The sequence below is a fragment of the Bacillus rossius genome, chromosome 17 (genome assembly GCF_032445375.1).
Source record: "Bacillus rossius redtenbacheri isolate Brsri chromosome 17, Brsri_v3, whole genome shotgun sequence".
Classification (NCBI taxonomy): Eukaryota; Metazoa; Arthropoda; class Insecta; order Phasmatodea; family Bacillidae; genus Bacillus; species Bacillus rossius.
In genome coordinates, this window is record NC_086344.1 from 25121108 (window position 1) to 25137107 (window position 16000).

The 16000-nt window shown below is 38.2% G+C and overlaps 1 protein-coding gene and 1 long non-coding RNA gene across 2 annotated transcripts in view; one reads left to right on the forward strand and one right to left on the reverse strand.

The window, feature by feature from the left end:
- The window catches only part of LOC134540787 (uncharacterized), a 660317-nt gene that overhangs the window by 556713 nt on the left and 87604 nt on the right, over positions 1 to 16000 (forward strand). The gene's annotated exons all lie outside the window — the stretch shown is intronic.
- The window catches only part of LOC134540785 (Krueppel-like factor 5), a 305075-nt gene that overhangs the window by 214505 nt on the left and 74570 nt on the right, over positions 1 to 16000 (reverse strand). The gene's annotated exons all lie outside the window — the stretch shown is intronic.

The following is a 16000-nucleotide window of genomic DNA, read 5'->3' on the forward strand; positions in this document are numbered from 1 at the left end:
TAAGGGACTTGCACTACACCTTTATCTTCATTTACCCGCAATATAATGTTACGGTCACCGCTCAGATCTCACAGTTGTCCTGTGCACGACGAGAAGACTGCGCGCCAGTCCAGAGGCGACACCGCGCTAGAAGCACCAGCGAGCGTCGCGCTTATCATCCCGCCTCGCTAACACACACGTCACCCCTGACGAGGCGAGGGGCCTTAAAAAAGGGCTATGTAGTGTTCCTGGAGGTCATTTTCCAGACCCTGTCAATGTCACGTTCTCTGCCGCGAGCCGAGGGGACGTAAACGCTATATTTAAACCGCCGCCGATTGACATTCGTGACTCGGCCGATCTGATCGGAGTGTCGGGAGCTGGGGAACACAATGAGAGGTTTACCGGCCGATCCGGGCGCTATGGTCCGGACGAGACCGCGGCTTCGACGATGTCAGCGGCCATCTGATAACACGAGCCTGACACGTTCCATTAGTCGCGCTGCCAATGTTCCTCCGCGGATTCATTCCTCTCTTCTGCATGCTGGACCCGACATATTTTCTGTACTTTTACATCAAAAAAATATTGTTTGTTTTGGAAACCAGTTGCAGTGAAAATTTGTACAAAAACTCTCTATGGTTTCTGAAGTGAAAACTTCTATGGGAAGGTTTGGTTGGATAGGGAGTAAATTCACGGAATTCATATATATATATATATATATATATATATATATATATATATGTATATAAAATTGGTTGTCTGTAAAGTCGGTTTACGGACGATAGTTTAACGTGACAACGTCATAACAAAACATTGATGAAATGATTGCATACTTTATGAATAAAATTGAATCATTTTTATTTTAATAATAAAAGAATAAATACTTGAAACTATACTAGTGATCAGATTTTTAAAATGCAAGAATAATTAACCTTTATTGCCGAAATTGTTGTTGTAATAAGCAATGAAAACCACATTAACTTTTCACTTCACTTTGTAAACAGTCGACGAAACAGTTCACGTCTAGATGACTTGTAATTAATTTTAAAAACTGGTGTTTAGCTATAAAGTTTAAATATAATTATGAACAAGTTTTCATATAAATAAACTGTAATCAAATATTGATCATAAATTATATGAATCACCATAATTCTTTAGTCAATTGTAACATAACCTATTATTACTGCACTCGCCGTGCCTGGTTCCCACGATAGCAGATAGATATCGCGTTTCATTCGGTTCGCGTCCGTCACCATAGATAGTAGCATGGTAGGGGAATAATATTATTTCGTTTTTATAACACGATTTTATAACAAATACGCATCCCAAATACACCACACTTATTTATAATGTGTTACAATTTTTTAAAACATTATGCAAAAGATCCCGGGTGTAATTATGTGTAACTGTAAAACACCATTGTTCGTTAAAAACGTATTTGAATATTCAACATTACTTTTAAATAACCGTACCGATTGTGCTGAAAATCGGTGGACGATCGTTAAATTACATAATATTAATAATTCAAACGACGAAAATATGATTGAAAAATCAAATCGATGGTTTTTCCAATCGAGTGGAAGAGAGATGCCACGCATGCGTACAATGTCCCGTAGTGGGACATCCGTAGTGGGACAATGTGCGTTACGGGACACTTTTTCGTGCGTGCAGCCGGCGTTCATCGATTTATTAGACGTTGTCACCTCAAAAAAAAAAAAACAGAGCCCTGTGTTGTACATACAAAGCTACAATATATCTCTAGTAGTATCACAAACAATTTCGTTGCACTGGTTTCCAAAGGAATCTTATTCATAAAATACAAAAAAAAAATCTAACTGATTGAACAATTTTGAGTGCACTGCCTTCTATTGCGATTGGAGCGCCTGATTTAACACTTCCTAGAAATAACAGATTTAATATTCTGATTATTACAATTGCATCATTTATCACATTAATTATACGTCGCCTAGAAAGTCAAGGATTAATGACTTGTGTTTTGATCACGGAACTAGTTGCTGCGGGGAAAACGAAACGGCGTCAAACAGCAAATTAAGAAATGACCGATTGGCTTGAATGCTGGAAGGGGGTTAGAGGGTTAGAGAGGAGGAGGGGAAAGAGAGGCACGCGATATTTCTCGATAGTTCGCGCGCAGCCTCTCGACTTGCATTCGAGACACGCAGTCTCTCTCTCTCTCTCTCTCTCTCTCTCTCTCTCTCTCTCTCTCTCTCTCTCTCTCTCTCTCTCTCTCTCTCTTGCTCCAAGCTTCGCGCGAGAGCCGTTCGTTCCGAACGGAGCGGGGCTAATGAATGAGCCGCTAAGTCAATGTCTGCGGCCCTCCCTGACGGCGAAAGAAGGCCTCAGTGTTTCTACCTCGCATTCCCCCTCTTTTTTCCCCACCCCCTCCTTCACAAAGCTCCTTTTACCCCTTCGCACGCGATCTCCCGGCTGTGATGTATGCATCTGTTCACCTCGTTATCTCGGCAACATCTGGACAAAAGCCACGTCTTCCTCCACGGAACAAAACAACAATTGCAACAACAACAATTCTACCGTTATTGATGTTCGCCAACTAGCCGACTTTATCCCCAACATCGCCATCAACTTTACAAAGTGAATTCTTTGTTCAGGGCTCAACATTTTATTTTATTTTTTTTATTTTTCCAGTGAATATCATATTTATGGTATTTTACGTATCCATTATATAAATATTTTTATTTAAATAACAAAACCTTTCAAATTTAATAAAAAAAAGTATGTATTTAAGAAATTTTACCGTCACTAGCGACCAGCTACCTAACAGTTTAATAGCTTATCAAACTATATATTTTGTAACTTATTATAAAGGTTAAAAATTAATGTACTTAAATCAGAAGATATCTAAAACTTGTATTTTAAGAATTACGTTAAATTCCAGTGCGCATTTGTAACCGGGGATCACGCTATGTTTTGGTTCCTGTCCTGTATCACAATTAGCGTAGTTTTATTTGGTCAGCAATCATAAAAAAATGTATGGTGATTCTTTTCTTTATCAAATAATATAGCCTATACTTTACATTACCTGGGTTACATTTTTCTTTGTATGTAGCGTGTGAAAATTTTGTTGCATGGTGCGTGCGCATCTTAAAAATTAACTCTCATTATCTTTTTCATAACATGAGTATAACTTGAAAAAATTCAAAGATTTTAATGCCACGTATAATTTAATTCAAATTCCTTTTACATACGCCATTGCAGTTTTTCACTGTTTTTCGTGGGGAAAAAAAAATTGTAAGGCTACACGATCCTCTGCATAGTCGGTAAAACGTCGCCTTTTCATTGGCTGCTTGCTGACTTGTGCCTCAGTTGAGTATGAAGTTACGTGTTGAGTCACTGACTGAGAGGTCGTCTCCTATTGGCCCACAGTCCTACAGATAAACAGTGAACCAATGAAAGAAGCAGCACACCACAAAAAGAATACCACGAATTTTGAAGTGAAACTTCTTTGCTGGCGTGACTTCAATTTTCGAACGTTTCGAAAATTCCGATCGCATGAGGAGAATAGTTAGGTACGTGGCTGTAATGCCACTCCAAAGCATGTATTAGCGGTCGAATTGGAAGACCGTAAAAAGGGGGCGGAACATGTACGTAGCGGAGCATGCTACATGCTAGTTGTAGCGGCCGGAAGAGGAGACGGCAGGGGATAGGTAGAAATGACGCAGCAGTGATGCTACGGAATTCTCGTAACGCTGCTTGTGTTTGTCTACTCCTCAGTTTATTACGTAACGGCTAACGATTTATGCTACCATATTTCTTTTATGTTATTTAAAGTATCTACAATTTATTTATTCGTGTGGGAAAGAGTTATTGATTTGTGAAATCAACCTTTAATGTAAATAGTGTTATTGAAAATGTAAAAAAAAAGACGTATAGACATAAGAGTTTAGCTTTATAAATGTAATTTATATAATTTTTGGTATGCAAACACTGTGATTGTTAAAATGTCTTGTAGACTTGTGTGATAGACTTTATAAAGTGAAAATTATGTTCGTTTGGAGTATTTATTTAATTTTTTTCCTTCTTTCATTGTATTCAGCTGGAGATCATGATTTAACATAACGCCCAATAATAATAATAATAATAATAATAATACAGAAGCAGATAAAGGCGTATCATCAAAGGCAACGTAAGAATAAAACGCCAAAAAAAAAAAAAGTTTTAGCGTTAGGATGCGAGTATACAGGCCGCGGAATTTTTTTTTATTAGAGATGATTATCTTGTTATTAAGTATTATCTTGTCCAATAATGTATTTCTATCTATACCGCACATAATAAGCAATAGGCCCAATAAGTATATACCTGCAAAATTCGCGATTTCAATGACCTATATGACAGACTCCATAATATTCTATGCACTGGGGCAAATTACGCCTTCTCATTGGCTGCTGACGTATAAGTCCTGGGATGTTCCGTGATTCGATACTTCTATCGATGAAGGTTTTTTCATTGGCTCAAGAGTCCTTCAGGTAAACCGTGGCCCAATCACTAAAACAGCAAAAGGTGCAAACGCATTTGGATTCTAGCCCATCGCAAAATGAATCCGCGAATTTTGCCAGTGTCTAGCAATAGGTTTCACTTCTGTCACGCGTGGATTTTTTTTTTTTTCCCGACGAATCCGCGGTCAATCGTGGGTCTAGCAGTCTAGCAGCGCTTCTGCACACCGCCGCCGCCGCCGCCGCTGAGGGAAGGGGTGAAGGGGGCGGGGGGGGGAAGGAGGTTGTTTTCGTATTCGGCGACGCGCGTCCACGACGCCTCGACGCCCCGCGAATGTCCACCGGCGCCGCTGTCTGCCCCGACGCAGAGACCGCGCGCTGCCTGCGAAGAGAGCGGATCAGCTCCCTTGGGGGTGGTGAGGGGGGGGGGGGGGGGGGTTGACTTGGCCGCCGTCCGACGGTAGCCGGGCCAGAGATCCTCGCGCGCGTGCGCGGAATGAGCGACCCTCCCTCCCTCCCTCCCTCCCTCACGGAGACAGGGGGTTCTGGACGGACGACGGACTCTTCGGTCGGACAGGGAAGTGAACAGCAGGTGAAGCCTTCTTTCCACAGACGAGAGAGCCAAACGCCCGATCACTAGAGACCCGGAAAAATTCGCGGGTTCATTTCGTGTGATGCTAAAATTCAAATAATTATACCTTAGTGCTGCTTCTATCATTGGTTCACTGTTAAACTGGAGGACTGAGGGCCAATTAGAGACCCTCACTCATAGAAGTGTCGAATCACAGGCCACCCAGTCGAGACGACTCACGAGTCAGCAGCCAATGAACAGTTGGCATTTGCCCGAGTGTGTAGAGGATATTGGAGTTTATCCTGGAGGTCATTGAACCCGTGAATTTTCCGGGTCTCTACCGATCATGCATCTTCGGTTTTTTTTTTGTTCATTGTAAATAAATATGGCGGTGTTGATAAAAGGATACTAATGGGGTTAGGGGCATGAATATTTCGCGAAAAGATTCCGAGACCAGCTGAAAGTCAAAACAATGTAGCCACCGTCTGTGTTCCGTGATTGGGTGAGTTTCTATCAGGTAGCCTACATGTCGATTGTCACAACACCAATCACATTAAGTCAGTGCGGAATCAAACGCGTCCCGAGTGGCTCCGTAAAACAAGGCGACGACTTCTCTCGCAGAAGGCCGCCAATAACAAGGAAGAAACCGCTGGTGCGGTTATAGCATACCTTGTTAAAGTCCAGTAGACGTTCAGGTTTTTTTTTCTCGCGAAAAATGCATGGTCCTACTAATGGTCAAAGAGGTTAGGTTAGCTACATTATAAATACTTTAAAACATTATGGACGGTTGATTTGTTTAGGATAGCTAAATTAAAGATACGGAAAAAAAAAGCATAAACTTCGGGGATCTTCGGGTTTTGGCTCTCTCGTCTGTGAAAAGAAGGCTTCCCGAAGAGAAGGGATCCGGAGACACACATCGTGTGCCACGGGCTTCCGTGATCTTGACGACACACCTCGCCGAAGAAAGGAACGAACAAATTAATTAATTAATTAAGTAATCATAGATAGAAGGGGCATGCATATTCCGCGACCAGCTGAAAGATAAAACACTGTAGCATCGTCTGAGTTTTCGTAGTTGGGTGAGTTTATTTCAGTTCCGCGTCGATTGTCACAACACCGATAAAGTTGAGCGCGGAAGCAAATGCGTTCTGAGTAGCCCGGTCAAATAAAGGCAACGACTTCTCTCGCAGAGGCCGCCAATCAACAAGGAAGAAACCGCTGGTGCGGGTATACCTTGTTGCAGTCTAACAGGCGTTCAGATTTATTCGCAAAATATGCCTGCCCGTAGGGACCGGAAAAATTCGCGGGTTCAATGACCTGCAGGATGAACGCCATAGTTCTACGTACACTTGGTCAAATGTCACCCCACTCATTGGCTGCTGACTCGTGATTCGACACTTCCCCCCACAGTAGGAGCAGGGCGTTATTCGCGAAAAAAAAAATCTGGTTGCGTGTTTTTATGTGCGGTACAAGCTTTAATATACTTTGACATAATAATAAAATATCTTTCATTTTGCATGCAAATTATTGATGGAAATAAATAAAATAAATGAGTGGTTCTATAAGTACTGTTGGTAAAGTATAAAATCAACCAACTTAAAAATTATAAATTTATATTCAATATCACTATAAACACGTGTATAAAATTAATTATTTAATTTATAACATTAATTTTGATAAATTTTAATTAATAATGAAATTATAATATATGTTAAATGTTTATTCTAATATATTATTTTTAATTATTTATTCAATAATTATATAATAATTTATAATGCAAATAAATTGTAGAATTGGGAAAAATAATCTTACTTAAATAAATTACACTTGAAAAAAAATACACAATTACTATAACTAATATTCGCAAAACAAAAGGTTTTTAACGATATAGACCAGCGTTCAGTATCAATCTCTGAAATATTAAGATTTAAAAACACATATATAATTTATTTGTATGAAGCCTTTTTTTGTATGTATTGTTTTCGTAATGTGAATACTTCGTTGTTTTGTGCGCGCGCATCGAAAGAATTAACTTTACTTTCATTATTTATTTTGTCTTAATGCGCCTAAAGAGTGATATAACTTCAAACATCAGAATGCCCATTGGATTGCAGTATGGTTGGTATAACGGTGCCAGCAGTTTCTTCCTTTTGAGTGGCGGCCGTCTTGCAAGAGAAGCCGTTGTTGCCTTATTGCAACCGGGCCATTATTCAAGACGCGTTTCAGCGCTGAGTTATTGTGATTGGTGGGCTGGCGGTGGACATGTGCTGTATGAAGGAAACCCAGCCAACCACGAAGCACAGATGATGTCACAGTGTAATAACTCTTAGCTAGAGACCGGAAAAATTCACGAATTCATTTCGCGATAGGCTAAAATACAAATCGTTATACCTCAGTGCTGCTTCTGCTATTGGCTCACAACTCACCTGGATGACTCCGGGCCAATGAGAAACATCCGACCAAAGCTTTATCGAATCACAGACTGCTACGCTAGGACGTCTCACAACACAGCAGCCAATGAGTGGGTGGCATTTGACCGAGTGTACGTAGAACTATGGAGTTCATCCTGCAGGTCATTGAACTCGCCAATTTTTCCGGTCCCTAGTGATTGTGATTGGTGGGCTGACGGTGATCATGTGTATGAAGGAAACCCAGCCAACCACGAAGCACAGATAATGTCACAGTGTAATAACTTTCAGCTAGTCTCCAAATATTTTCGCGAAAAAAAGAAATGGCCCTACATCACATTACTCCAGATTAACACGATCCAGTAGCAGAATCAGCACGAAAGTATAATTATTTTAAATTTTAGCATATCGCCTAATGTATCCGCGAATTTTTAAATCTTTTGACGTGACAACGTCTAATAAACCGATGAACGCCGGCTGCGCGCACGAAAAAGTGTCCCATAACGCATTGTCCCGTTATCTGTGTCCCGTTACGCTCATTGTACGCTTGCGCCGCATCTATCTCTCTTCCACTCGATAGGAACAACCATCGATTTGACTTTTTCGAGGCACATTAAACTTGAAACACTCCAATTCGTTTCCTACTTTTCCTATCATCGTCCTATCCTTAAGGGGCCCGCCTCGTGGCCGATTTTTTCACCGCTCGGGCTCAAGAGTTGTAGTTTTTCCTCCAAGCAGGGTGGCGAGTCGAAGAAACACTGAGCAGGGAGGAGGGCAGCTGGGGAGTGGGGGGGACACAGCTCCGGCCACCTTCCTCTTCCCTTCTTCCTTGACGCGACCTTGAACGCAACGCGGGAGGAGGGGAAAAGACAGACGCAGAGAATGAGAGAATGATAGCAGGCCGTGGTGATAAGGAACGTGTAGCTGGCGACCGCTCGCTTCCCTGTCCACAGCAATGCATATTTGTGTCCTGAATAATCCACACGCTAGGCTATCCCGTACAAGACGCACAGTATAAGCCTATATTACGCCAACACCTATTAAATTACTGGTAACTGAATGATAACATTTTCTAGCTCTGCTTGAACCAATAAACATGCCCAGTTTAATACATTTTCCTGTCATTAAACTTTAGCGTAGATTTAACTTATATCGGTTTAAAAAAAAACCTTGTTCTAAAGGGGAGTATGTGCAAGTAAAAAAGGTAAACATAATTTCTGATGAAAAAGAATTTTTGGAATTGGTTTTTAAATGACTTTGAAGAAAGCATTTTTTTTTTTAATTTAGTTGATAACCTAATCTGGAACATATGTTTCGTACGTTGGCGTTTCAACTTCTTACACTTCAGAATTTAATCCTCCAGTTATTGTTTGTGAAGGTTAGGACCGCATATTCTTCATTTAAATTAAGCCCATTACACAGCTGCCAAATTTATGCTATACCTTCAATTATACCCATGGGGATAAAAATGAGCAAAAGTTTATCTAGCAGAAGAGAAGAAATAATTAGTTACTCCATTCACACGATACCTAGAATACTAACAGAAAACCTAACAACGCATTTGCCGACAAATCATGCTTTTTGGGCTAGGATAGACATGTTATTGTCCATTCAACCAATTACTGAAAATATATAAAAAATCTCACGGTGTATTTAAAAATAATGTAACCTGGTGGATGAACTTGGTATTTAATCTTCCTGACTTCACTTGCAAAAAATAAAACAAATTTGTGCGGTATTAAAAAAACCGAGCAATTGTAAAATTAATGAAGTTTGCTCAAATGTAGTTTATTTATTATATATTCATAAGATAACATAAATAAGACAGCTCATTCAACTAATTCACAATATTAAATGTGCTATTTGTATTGTACTAATTCCAAATGGTCCCGATTCACATATTTTATACGTACGTACATACTGATTGGTTACTAAATTATTCTACTACTTAAAAGAAATTGTAATTAACAATTTTCGTTAACAAGTGAGACAAATAAACAAGCTCAGTTTAATGTAGTAGTTCGCATAGTAAACTGAAATCTGAAGTGAAGGAAAACCATCGCATTTTCGTTTAAACTAACAGGTGTGGGGTTTCTATGATTTGCTAAGTTTATTCAGTAATAATATATGGAGAATAATTTCCTAATAAATTTAGATAATTAATTATTTGTTAAAACTACTTGTATTAAACAATCAAACCAAATGACTAAGCTATAAATTTAATGTTATTATAACAATAGGATAAACAAATAAAATGTTTTAGTAGGTATTTGCTGTAAGCATATTTTTTGAATCAGTAATATTTTATCGAAAAAAAATTATATTCCATTACCTAAGTTGAAAAATAGCGCGCTTTATAGACGCACAACAAAGTCAATGGGAACTTTTGTAGGAGATTATGTATTATCAGTAGAGCAATGCTGTAACTATTTTAGTTTACCAAATATATTTCAGAATACTCCAATACCATAAAATTTAATTTGGGAAACTAATACGTTTCCTAATGTTTGCATAAGTTAATATATACAGGTTTATGTTCTTACACGCGGGTCAATCATCTTGGCAACATTGGCTCGTGGGTAAAGCAGAAAAAATCGAACACGTTCTAGTACGGTTTTAGCTAATATTTTCGGTATGAAAACCTTTATTCCCAGTTACAAACCCCTTGAAAGGTTGCTGAAATGCTACCCACACGGGAGCAGGTGCGCTAACAGAAAATTTTTATGGAAACTGCTAAGGGAATGGGCATCGTAGTGGTCGCAATCATAAATGTATTTATATACATTTGATATGTAAATATGTGTATGCATTTACATATATACATATAAAGTGTGTGTGCATATAAAACTAGATTTCTTATTGTTAATTTTTTTTCACATGTATTGTACAACTGTGGAGTTGGTTAAAAACCAGTGATTTTAAACAAGGGACCTTACAGTACAATAAGTTCAAATTAAATTTAAATCTACCAAATTTAGACCAAAGTATCACTCACTTAGATTTACTACACCTCTAATTTACGTCATAAACAGTAGGAAATCAGTCATGGCATATCTCATTTTTATGATTCATGCTTTGCCCAAATTTATGTTTCATAATGTATGTGGCAGTATTGTTTTGTTGTTTACTACATATTTGACACTCTACAGGTCCCATTTCTGTATGGTTCTAACTGCTACAACGACAAATATAATATGTGGTTACGCTAGATAAATTGTAATTATTTCGTATGCTTTAGCCCGAATCAAAAGGAAAGGAACTTGTGTGTCACTGTCATATTAAAACTTACTTAAGCTTTTCCTATTCAGAATTAAAGTAGTTCAATATTGCTGTATGCAAAGTTACTTGCTTACGCAATCCTCCAACATACACTGACTGAATTTCTTCATGGTACTTACAGGCATAGTTTTTTACTGTAACAATATGTAAAGCAATTTCGGTTGCGGACAATCCATTTATACAGCGAGCCAAGATGTTAAACATCAAAAATTACAACTCGATCACAAAACATACCACTCAGTCACACACTTCTTGATAGAGGTGCCTCACGACAGAGGTGTAAGATAGCATAGTTCGAGATTCTCAGCCTGTACCTAATTATTAAGAGCACATCAAACTCGGCATATAGACAGATTTACTTGGAAACAATAAAATAATAATTCAGAATCTAAATTACAAAACATTTCACAGTATTAACTTACGTAACATAGCGTTAGCCTAATAAACACTCTCCCCGAGCGACTGGCTCGGCTCGCCGGGCGCAGAGATGCACGACACAGGGCAAAGCACTCAAGGTCAAAATATCTAACGCGCATTATCTGTTTTGTAAAATGGCTGGCAGAAGATAAAAACAAAAATAATATACAGAATGAAGCACCCAGTGAAATACATTTTTTTAAATATAAACATTAATGTTTATTTTCTTATGAATAAAGTACGATTTTTACGATTTTTAGAAGTTGAATAAATGCTCTTAAGTTAGATGAAGTCATTATATTATTTTCAGCGAGAGCATTTTGAAACATTAGGCAGCGCAAGGAGCCCCGATATATTTGTATGCAATTTCGTCATATTTTTTGAATAGCCTACTATGTCACAATAAGTGAAAAAAATAATGGAAATAAGAATGCAATTCGACGATATTATAAGGGTTATATATTTACTAGCTGCAGTACCCGGCTTTGCCCGGGCTGAACACCGGGTGATATATTGTCCGCGAGTTACAGCAAAATGGATAGCGATATGTCCAGTGTGTTGGACATTAAGAAATGATACATAATTACTGTTTGTGTATCTGTGACCTATGATTTTCTGTTTACCCATGGCGATCGGTTGAAAGGTTTAGAAGTTGATGCGCTACAGCGCCATCTAGCGGCGAGTTACAAAAAAAATGGATAGCATAAAAACCTTCTTCATGATAAAAACACTTCGATGTGCCAAATTTCATGGCGATCGGTCAAACGGTGTAAGAGTTTATCGACGTCATACATGCTAACATCCAATTATATATATTCTTATATTTCGAAATTTTAGGGCTTTCACTTTTGCGGAAAGTGGATGTTCAGGACCTCGAATGGTTTGGAACACTCCATCTCGAAAGAAATGATATTTGAAATTCCTGAAATTTTCGAAATTTTGGGGCTTTGTCCCCAGAGGGGGAGTGGTGATTTTGAGGACCCTGAATGGCTGAGAAACAATAAAAATCGAAAGAGAATGATATTTGAATTTTTTTAAATTTTGGGGTTTTGACCCCTGAGGGGGGTGGGTGTGTTGTTGAGGACCACGAATGGCTCGTAAACACTCCAAATCGAAAGAGAATAGGCTTTTGGAAATTTTCCGAAATTTTTTAATTATTGGGTCTTTGACTCCTTGTGGGGGGAGGGTAGTTTGAGGACCCCGAATGGCTTGGAAACACTCCAAATAGTAAAAAAGTATTCTTAAATTTAAGAAATATTTCGAAATTTTGGGGTTTTGCATCCCCCCCCCCCTCCCTCAAAATTGGGTGGGAAGTCGACTTTGGGTAAAAGTTCCACCATGCCCCGGACACTTTAGTTCGTAATGACTTAATTTTAATACAATTTCCTCCAATTTTTCGAAATTTTGTGGCTTTCACTTTTGTGGAAGGGAGAAGGGGGGGGGGGGGGGGGGGGGGGTGGAGGTTCAAGACCTCGAATGTTTCGAAGCACTCCATCTCGAAAGAATAGATATTTGAAATTCCTAAAATTATCGAAATTTTGGGGCTTTTTCCTAGAGGGGCGGCGGGGTGTTCGAGGACCCTGAATGACTCGAAAACACTTAAAATCTAAAAAAAAAAAAAGATTTTTTAAAAAATTTAAACTTTCGAAATTTTGGGGCTTTAACCACCTGGGGGGGGGGGGGGGGGGTGATGTTGAGGACCCCGAATGGCTCGGGAACACTCCAAAACGAAAGAGATATAAAGGAATATAAGAATGTAGGCATTTACTGTACTCCTATCTACCATAATAACAATATTGACAAATAGAAAAACTTATTACCTACCTATTAATAATTTTCTAAATAAATTAATAAATAACTCTATGTTTAAGAATTTACGTACATACATAATATTAAACTTCAAACTATACAAATATAAATATTAGTAGGCCCTACCAACCTATGAATAAATTTCGAAGAAATTTATAAGTTTACGAATTTATATACCTACTTAATATTAAACTTCAACCTATCCACACAATAAAAACCTAAGAATATTAGTGTAATTATTTTTTTTTATTTGTCATAATACCTAAAATACGTATGTTTCCAAAATAAAACAAAGTATAAATAATGACCAATTTGACAAAAAAAATTGTACAACTCGAATGACATTGAAAACATACACGTGAAATTTAAAAGAATTATGAGTGCCCTAGGTAGGGAGAAAAAATATAGAAGAAATTAAATTTAATAAATGGGTGCGTGTACTTAGGTACGCGCATGAGAAGTTATACTTCTTTGGCATCATTAAAAAATAGTTTTTAATTGCATGCAAAAATATTGCGTGGAGTCCCTCCGCGCGGAAGAAGTGAAACTTCGTAATGTGGAAATGAAAATAGGAAGGGGTAGAAATAGATTTGTAGTGAAATCATATTGTATCAAATCAAAAAAAAAAAATAAAGGAAATAAATGTGTAACGATTCATAGATTGATCTTCAGAGAGAGAGAGAGAGAGAGAGAGAGAGAGAGAGAGAGAGAGAGAGAGAGAGAGAGAGAGAGAAAGAGATACATATTGAATGACTATAAAACTTACTTTTTTATGAGAGCAGATTTTCATGAAATAAATCATGAAATCATTCAACGATAAAAGCTGTTTATTTAACTAAGCGGACGGGTTCGCCCGAAGGAGAAAATTGACGCGGCAAGACCTCGTGGACATAGAGAAATGACACACACTCACTATTTATGTGTTTATGAAACATGATTTTTTTCTGCAATTTAAATTGTAATATACAAAAACGGTATTGAAAATTGAAACAAATATGGTGACACTACAAACTGTCAAGATCTTTATTTTTTTCTTACTCTCTACTTAGTTCCTTACAATAGAAAAACGTAACGTAATGGCTTGAAAGCTATTGCACGGCAGGCATAGAGGAATGACACTAACAGTTTGTATATCTATGACACACATTACATAAAATTAAGATATATTTTTTTAACACGTTTAATTATTATTATTATTATTATTTTTTTTTAGACAAAATATAGCCTATGTCCATCCCCAGGATATAATCTATCTCCTTGCCAAATTTCATTACGATCCGTTCAGCCGTTCAGCCGGGAAAAGGTAACAAACAAACAGACAGACAGACAGACAGACAGACAGAGTTACTTTCGCATTTATAATATTAGTATTGATGAGAATATTTTAAGGAAAAAATATTAAGTAAATATTTTTGACAAAAATATTTTTTTTTTGTGAAGACGCGTCGTTGTAGATGGAAAAGAAAGGTCCATTTACAGTTCAAAAATTTTCATTACAAAATTTTAAGTTTTCCGTACCATGAAACAACTAGGGTCGGCGTTACATTCTACATCAGCATACAGTATGTGCGAAAGATTCATCCTTGGATCGTCTTTCATCAGATACACATTCCTAAAATAATTTCATTTCTAGTGATGCATTATTTTTAATTGCACGTTTCCTTTGAATAAGCACAGCAAGTTTAAAAGGAATGTTGCCTCAAATTTACATATATACGTATTACAAAAATTTAACGAACGATTGTTTCGTCAATAGGCCCTACACGTGTTATTATTACATTATAGGAAAGTTTCACAACAAATGCTGATAATCCTTCGATTGTTTAATATTAGTTATATAGAATACGTTATACATAAAACATGTAAAAACGACAGTGTTCATGAATATCGTAAATAGAAAAAACCTGATATACGACAACGGGCCGGTTTTATTAAAGCATTAAAATTGGTATTATCATTAATATCGATATTAAAGAATGTAACATAAAAAAATCAATTTTAAAATTTGAGATATTTGCTAAATATTTTCATTGCAGGGTTTTAGGTGGTAAATGTTTTTTTTGTATAATTCCAAAGCAAAATTTAGGATTGCAGTTAGCGTAGCATCGGTAGGCAACACGTAGTTCATAGTCAGCAGTCCGGAGTCGCCAGTCAAAATTACATAACATGACCAAGGGAGTATTTGATTAAACCACATCATCGCGAAAGATTTTCTGATAGGTGGAAATATTTTGGCAGCTGGCGGTCTGGCAAGTTGTTTCGGGCCGAAGCCCGGCCTAGCCTCACCACCTCCACCTCCTAGGACTGAACCCGTGAGGGTATTCCAGGAGCACTAACTTTTCTTCTTTCATCCTGATGTCACCTGGTCTTAATGGCATCTGGATGATTGGCCTCAGATGTTTCATATGCCATGGTTTTGAATGGTTAAACACCATTCGTTTGCCTCAACCAGAAACAACTTATCCATTCTGTTTGAGCCGCCGTGCCTGCAGCCAGAATGTAGCTTTGTCAATTTTATAAAATACTTTGTCAGTTGCATCCATGCAGATTTTAAACACGACGGCTGATGTTAAAACTCTTCAGTCATTCCGCGTGGGATCTCTTGTATGCCATTGCTCCGGGACGGTCTGGCAGTCCGAAATGAAGTTAGATGATATCCCACTGCTCGACTGGCGACTGCTGGACTGCTGTCAGTGTAACAGTTTATCTCCGACTGCCGCCTGCCGGTTGCAAGTTGTCAAACTGCGGACTGCGCATTGTGAATAAGGTCCTAGATGCCGAAACGTCCGGCGTCGCCTCTTCGTAAGCAAAAGAAACTAAAAATTGAACATTTATATCCAAATGGTTTTATTCTGCGGGCTATAATGTCAGGCATGCAGTCCGACTGCCGGGCTCGGGTGCTTGATGAGAATGTGACGTGAGACGAGTGGAACGGTATGTGCACAGACGATAACTTTTTTCCGCAATGCGTAACACGCCAGCGCACAGAGAGGTTTAAGTGACACGAGATATTAGTATAAACACAGCGTCGTTTTTTTCTTATTTTAGCGGCGGCTACACATTACACGTCT